This window comes from Cupressus sempervirens, chromosome 1, assembly GCF_028749045.1.
Source record: "Cupressus sempervirens isolate cs-2001-9-10 chromosome 1, ASM2874904v1, whole genome shotgun sequence".
Classification (NCBI taxonomy): Eukaryota; Viridiplantae; Streptophyta; class Pinopsida; order Cupressales; family Cupressaceae; genus Cupressus; species Cupressus sempervirens.
In genome coordinates, this window is record NC_143118.1 from 372934155 (window position 1) to 372941994 (window position 7840).

A 7840-nucleotide genomic window follows, 5' to 3' on the forward strand; every position below is an offset into this window, starting at 1 on the left:
ATCATCCGAAAACATGGTTCAAATGACAATATTTTAAAAATGGGTCACATCATGGCTTAGCACGAAAAATTAAAAAAATTCATTTAGAAAGTGGGAGTACAACACTTGACATGGCATACTTATGGAAAAATGTTCTCATTAATAAAGGGAAATTCCAAGATTTTAGAAAATCATCACAGTTAATCAAGCATGTCATTGGATAGTTCGACACTCTCCTGCCCCCTGCTAATTTTACGACAAGTGTCCTCACTTGTCAGACTAGTATGGGTGAGGGACTGGAATACGCCGTAATTATAGAGACTATGCAGTATTATATATAATTAACAAAATCTGCAAATTTATAAATGAATAATAGTTTGAAAACATTTATACCTGCCAAGTGGATTGTCACATGCTCCAAAAAAAAGGTGCTAGAAATAATATAAATGATAGCATCCATCAGCATGTGCAGATTTGATTGAAAACACAAAAACTTAATTATGTAAAAAGTGAGTGGATGGAAGATTAAGAAATGGAGTGGGGTGGGTGGATGGAAGATTAAGATATGAATGGAAAGAAATATCATGAAAAGAAAATGGACTTTATGCGAACATAAAGTTATTATTATGGACATGCAAATTAGAATTAATGTTGAAGAGGAGTAGGTGGAAGGTTTTCACCTTCTACTGCAGGAAGAGATACTTGAGTTGTTGTTGGATCCGATTGTTCAAACTGTTGCATGAATTCGGCTTTTGTTTGAGGCTATTTGTAAAGCTTAAGTTGATGATCATTGATTAGCATTTTAAAAGGCACATTATCAATTGTGGTTAGTTGAACTATTCCATTGTCAAAGACATGAATGATTTGATATGGTCCTAACCATCGCGTCTGCAGCTTCCCTAGCATATCCTTAAAGCGGGAATCATACAATAATGCCCATTCACCAACTTTGAACTGTTTTTTGAGGATATGAGAATCATGCTAGTGTTTTCTCTATGTTTGCACCAGTTTAGTGTGTTCAAAAGCGGTCTTGCGCATTTCATCCAAAGAATTAAGATGCAGGAGGCATTCTCTTTGTGCTGCAGGAAGATCAATATCTAAGGTCAAGGCTATTCTTAAAGTCTTGTGTTCAAATTCAATTGGAAGCATTGCCACTTTACCATACAAAAGCTCAAATGGTGTGAATCTGGTAGTGGTTTTCCAAGTTATTCTATAAGCCCAAATAGCTTCTTGTAACCGGCTAGTCCAATCCTGACGATGCAAATGGACTATTTTAGTTAGAATATTTTCTAGCTCACGGTTGGTAACTTCTGCTTGTCCATTGGCTTGTGGATGATAAGGACTGGATCTATGATGCTTGATGTTATACTATTTCATCAACTCTGAAATCAGTTTGGAAGTAAACTATGTGCCTTGATCAGTAACCAATTCTTTAGGAACTCCATAGCGTGTAAAAATCTCTTCATATAGGAATTTGGCAACTTTTTCATCACGGGCATGCTTCATAGCCTTAACCTCAACTCATTTGGTTAGGTAGTCAGTAAAAACTAGAATATAAGACTTCCCATTGGATGGAGGATCAATAGGACCAATGAAGTCCATTACTCATTTGTCAAATGGTGTTAACACCACTTGAGGATTCAGGGGCATTTCATCTGTTTTGGTTGGGTGACCCATTCTTTGGCATTGGACACACTTCCTTGTATAATTGAATGCATCTTTATGAAGGGTAGGCCAATAGTAACCAGTGGCTAAGATTTTGAAAGCTATTCTTTTGGTTGCAAAATGTCCTCTGCAGGGCTCATTATGACATGCATGCAAATTATCATATGTCTCATCTTATCTTACACATCTGCGCATAACTTGATCAGGTCTAGTATAGAACAGAAAATTGTCTATCGATGAGAAATGGAAGCTTTTTCGTATGAGCAGCTTTCTCTCTTTATAAGAAGAATGTGATGGTATCTTATTAGCTACAATGCAGTTAGCAATATCTACATACCATTGAACTTTAACAGTAATATGAAACAAATGATCATCTGGAAATGCGTCATCTACCAAAGTAGTATCAGTATCATGATGATTGATTCTTGAAAAATAATCAGCTACAACATTTTTTTTTCTAGGCTTATCAACTATAGTTATGTCAAATTCTTGTAGCAATAGTAACCATCTTCCTAATCTACCAGTTATAGCAGGTTTGTTTATGAGATATTTGATTGTTGCATGATCAGTATGAACATAGATAGGATAACCTATGATGTAATGCCAAAATTTATTTAAAGCATAGACTAGTGCTAACAATTCTTTTTTAGTCACTATGTAATTCAGTTCTGGGCCATGAAGACTCTTACTGATATAATAAATGGCATTTTCAAGATTTGAGTGTTTCTGTGCTAAAAATGCACCTATGGCATAATCAGAAGCATCTATATATATGTGAAAAAGGTAGGTTCCAATCAGGGCCTTGTAAAATTGGGGCTATGGTCAAAAGTTTCTTAAGCTGCAAGAAAGCTTTATCACACTCAAGTGTCCAATCGAATTCAGCTTCTTTGGTGAGCAACTTATATAAGGGACTGGCTATTTTACTGAAGTCTTTTATAAAACACCTATAATATCCAGCATGTCCCAGAAAAGATCTAATATCTTTTAATTTAGTGGGTATGGGTAATGTTTGAATTACCTCAATTTTAGCTGGGTCTACTTGTATACCTGCAGTAGATATGAAATGAACGAGTACCACACCCTCTTGCATAAGCATGAAACACTTTTCACTATTTAGTGCCAAATTATGTTCTTGACATCTTACCAAAATTTTTTCAAGATTTATCATTGCTTCTTCAAAAGTAACTCCAAATGTTGTAAAGTCGTCAATATAGTTTTCCATACAATCATGTGATATATCAGAAAAAATACTAATTACAGCCTGTTGAAACATTGCAAGAGCATTACGAAGACCAAATGGTAAAACAGAGTATACAAAAGTACCCCATGGACAGGTAAATGTAGTTTTGTCTTGGTCTTCAGGAGCAATACTGATTTGATTATAGCCACTGTATCCATCTAAAAAAGAGATGTACTTCTTTCCAGCTAGTGTATCCAAAACTTGATCTATGAAGGGTACAGGAAAATGATCCTTTTTAGTAGCCTTATTAAACTCCCTATAATCTACACAAATTCTCCATTTTCCTCCTTTCTTAGGTACTATAACCAGCGGTGACACCCATTTACTATCAGATATAGGATAGATAAAGCCAGCATCAAGCAATTTCTACAATTCTATTTTTACTATTTCTCTGAGGCTTGGATTTATCCTCCTCTAAGGTTGACGAAGTGGTAGACAACCTTCATTAATGTATATCCTATGGGTACACTGTGTAGGGCTTAATCCTTTCATATCACCATAATCCCAAGCAAAAGTCTTCTCATGCTTCTAAAGAAATTCTTTTAATTGTTCCATCTGTACATATGTCAATTTGGGGTTAACATGCAGTTTATGGCCTTTACTCAATTCAACAAGAATAGTGGATTCTACCATAGCAATTCCAGAGATTGGGCTTCCTTCTAATTCACAGGGAAGTAGTGAACAAATATTTTCAGATTCCTTAAGTAAAGTACAACTTGTGTCACACTCCTCATATGTAATCAATTCTAATATAGAGCTTTCAGACACATCTTTTCCTACCACACAAGTGTTGGTAAGGATGCTCTGGATTACTGAATCTTCTTCTTGCAACTTTAGAAAAGATTGCCTATGTAACATCATAAGTTGTACTATGAAATTTATCTCTTCTTCTTCATCTCCTAATTCTGGCCAAAAATATGTACTTAAATCTGGTAATAGTTGTGTAGGAGGATATAGATCAAATTGCTTGGTTTCTTGGCCATTTGATATGGTCATGTTCCCTGATCTTCAATTTATGTTTGCATCAGTTGTGGCCAACCATGGTCTACCTAGAATGACAGGATAGCCAAATATGTTTACTTTAGGGGACAAAATCATGAAGTCCATAGGATATTCTAGGGAATCTAAGGTCACAACAATATTTTCTATCATTCCATGAGGAATCACAGTGGAACTATCTACAAATTGCAGAATAGTTGGTGTGGACCTTAATCCTTCTATTTGTAACTTCTTCATGGTTTCTTTAGTCATCACATTTATAGCAGCTCCCAAATCTATTAAGGCATTTTTTAAAAATTGACCATTTATGCTGACACTTACTACTGGACTCCCTGGGTCAAAATATTTTGGTGAAAGCACTCTTCCTAACATGATATCAGCTAAGTGTCCAACAACATGAACTGTGGTAGGATCCTTCTTCTTCCTTTCAGGTTTCTCTAGACAAGCTTCCCTTATAGCTTTTCCATAAGTAGGAATGTCCTTAATAGCTTGAAACAAAGGTATTTGGACATGCATATTCTTCAACTGATTAACAATGTCAAAGGGTTGTTCCTTGCTTTGTTCAAGTTCCTTTTGTATTAGTTGGTTTGGGAAAGGAGACTCTACTGCTGGTTGAACTGGTACTGGTATGGTAACATTAGTTGGGTCAACAAGTTCATCAATCAAAGGTTTTGATGCTGCAGAAGAGTCTGATACTTCAGTTATAAGAGGTGGCTTTGGTGCTGGTAAGGTTGTTCTAGATCTCAAATGTATATCTACGACATCTAGGGCATAAACAGGGTATTGCAGGGTATCAGCACTATACATGAGCTACTGTGGTTGACTATTTGGATTTGGCTAAGGCTGTGTAGGTAGTTGTGCTTGCTTTTGAGGTCCACTATTTGTAGGTGGTGGCATTAAAGTAGGTTGTTGAGCTGGAGGGGGTAATTGTGGAGCACCAGTATTTTGGTTAGGCCATTGTTGAGATCCCTTCCATTGGTTTGGAGATTGCCAATTCCCTTGGGGTGGTTAACATTGGTTCTACTGGTTCTGGGGCCATTGATTATTCTGCTGGTTAGGCCAAGGTTGTTGGGAATTTTGAAACCATTGAGATAGTTGTGGGTTATTTTGCCCACCATTATTCCAATTGGGTTGGTTTTGTGGAGGACCTTGGGTATTGCAGTTTTTCCATTGATTACCATATGAATTTGAATTTTGCAAGGGGTCTTGAGGCATACCTTAACGTTGAGCCCATGGTCAGCGTTGAGCAACAAAGAATACTTTCTCATCATCCCCATCTATTTTTACATATCTAGTTGGAAGATGCTGGTTCTCCATGCTTGCAACCAATTTATAGTGCCAATCCTTCTTTTGCTTTCGACAATGAGGACAGTACTCAGCTAGTTGTAACTCAGCCTCTACTTGCTTCTTCTTTGCAGTCATTTTGTCCAACTGTATAGTGACATCATTAATGATGTCTTGTTTGAAATCTGACAACAAATTGGATATTTCAAGTTTTGAAATGCCTTGACTAATTCCTTTTGTAACCATAGAACAGGGTCCTCGACCTTTCTTCATGGTTGACCTTGAGTAGTTCTAACATATCTTTTTGAGTTCATCCCATTGAGCTTGATATACATCTCCACCGGCCATCAAGTCCAATGCTTCCAAACAGTCTTCATTCACTCCTCTTAGAAAGACTAGTTTTTGAGAATCTTCAGACAATGTGTGCTGAGGATTCTTTTGTAGTGTATATAAAAATCGAGAAACATAGTCTTCTAATGTCTCTTCCTCCTTTTTTGATATCCTAAAGATATCATCTCCTCTTGTACTAGATGCTTTGCAATATTCTTTATATTTTTCCAAAAATAAGGCTTGCATTTCATCCCAATTTGCAGCTACATTGGCTCCTAAGCCCATGAACCATCGTAAAGTTGATTCTTTCAATGTGGCTGGAAATAATTTAAGCTTATGGGCATTAGTGTTGTATTCAAAACTATGACAAAGGATTTCAAACTCAAACAAGAAGGTATCAGGGTCTTTAGTTGCAAGGCCATAGAACTTCGACAGAGTAGTGGGAGGTATATTCTTGAGATTGGCATTGGTTATGAGACTTGGAAGTGGAAATGGAAAAGTGGGTTGTGCCATGACTGGTGGGATTGGATTATGAGGTTGCTACTGAAAAGGAATGTTATACACTGGATTATTAACAACTGGTGGATTCAAGGTAGTGTTATCAAGAAGATTGGTCACTATTTCAATGAAAGGTTGGAGACCGGATATATCTAGGGATTCAGCTCTTGATGATGATACTGTGGGGAAAATAGGACTTGCATCTTCAAAGGTCAACTCAACTTCTTCTTCAACTTCTTCATTCAAATTAACAGATCCTTGTGGAAGAAATCTACCATATTCATCTCGTCGTCTTCCTCTTCGATGCATGCAACTAAAATTTTCACACTAGTAAAAAGAACTTTATCTAAAAACTATGACTCAAAAATGCTCCTAGCTTGACACCATCCCCGACAATGGCACCAAAAATGAACCGCCTCACAATAGGTGTTCCATAGTCATGCGCTAGGCTTGTCTTAGGAATAACCTATTCAAGCTAAGGACTACTTTTCCCCTACCATGAGTTGCATTTAGATAGTCAACCCAAGGACATATACTTGAAATGGTCGGCACAGTATGTGCACTAGGTACCTTGATGAGTCATTATGCTTGTGCTGTAGGAAAGTAAAAATGCAAAGGAAGGAAACTACACTACTGCTATGGAAAGGAAAATATTGAATCTATGAATGTTGAAAACACAATGACAAGATAACAGAGATTCCATCTTGACTCATCCACTAGACTGTTCTTGTAGATGCTGCAGGAATGTTCATGAAGTGTGATGCTACAGGAAGGAATTAACTAGCTACGTCTTACTTAAAATACTACTAATGCTAGTAAAATGAATCTATTCTATCCTAATCTAATCCACCTTCCAAGTGGGCCCCCTTGGTTGGCTTCTCTAATCTACCAATACAAGATAGAAGCTAAAGAGAACTAATTCATTTCATTAATCAATCATTACATGATTCAGAATTGTAAAACACAACTGCAACAAACTGTGAATCAGTGTTCTCTCTTACTCATTAAAACTTATTAAAAATAAAAAACTCTCACACATAGGATTTGATCCCAACATATATAGGGAATCTACTCTTTATTACATAACAAAAAAGTAACTGTCCTTAGTTAAGTCTGCATGAGAGAATATAGGAGAACAACTAAAAGCAGAAAGGAAGGATAACGGAATTGAGGAGGGAGTAATGAAGTCTCTACATCCACTTGTTACAACTTAAGTGTAGAGAAGGCAATGGCTCGTAAAAGCTCCTCCTTATTCACTGCCATGTTTCCTGGAGTGGTTATAACTTCCTTTTCGTGGTTGTTCCTTGATACTCATTTCTAATTGAATGCTGTCGACAACCAAATTCTAGATTCTTTCGCTCATTCTTTAATCCTTAAGTTAGTTATGATATAAGACATATTTGCAAATAAACATCCATCAAACTAAATTCAAGCATAAGAATGCACATTTGGATATTTATATGGAATACTGCATATTAGATATAATTTAGGCAAAAGATGACATAGTTTTTCTACCCCATAAATCATCAAAGGTTTATCAAACATAGGCTTATAAGTGTTAAAACAAGGATAAATGGAGTATCACAAAGTATCTTAAACATAACAAAATAAAGGCATTTTTTAGACTCATCACCACTTGTCATCACTATAATAAGAAGGGGCATATAGCAAATGTGTGCAGGAGTAGAAGATTCAATCAAAAAAACACACCCAAAAATAAGAGTTTCTATCACAAGTGCAACATGCAACGACATATGACACAAAATTGCAGATCCAATGTCACAAAGACTCAGAGATTTGATGGACATTTTTATAGCTGCAAAAAGTATGGACATAGGGCATTTG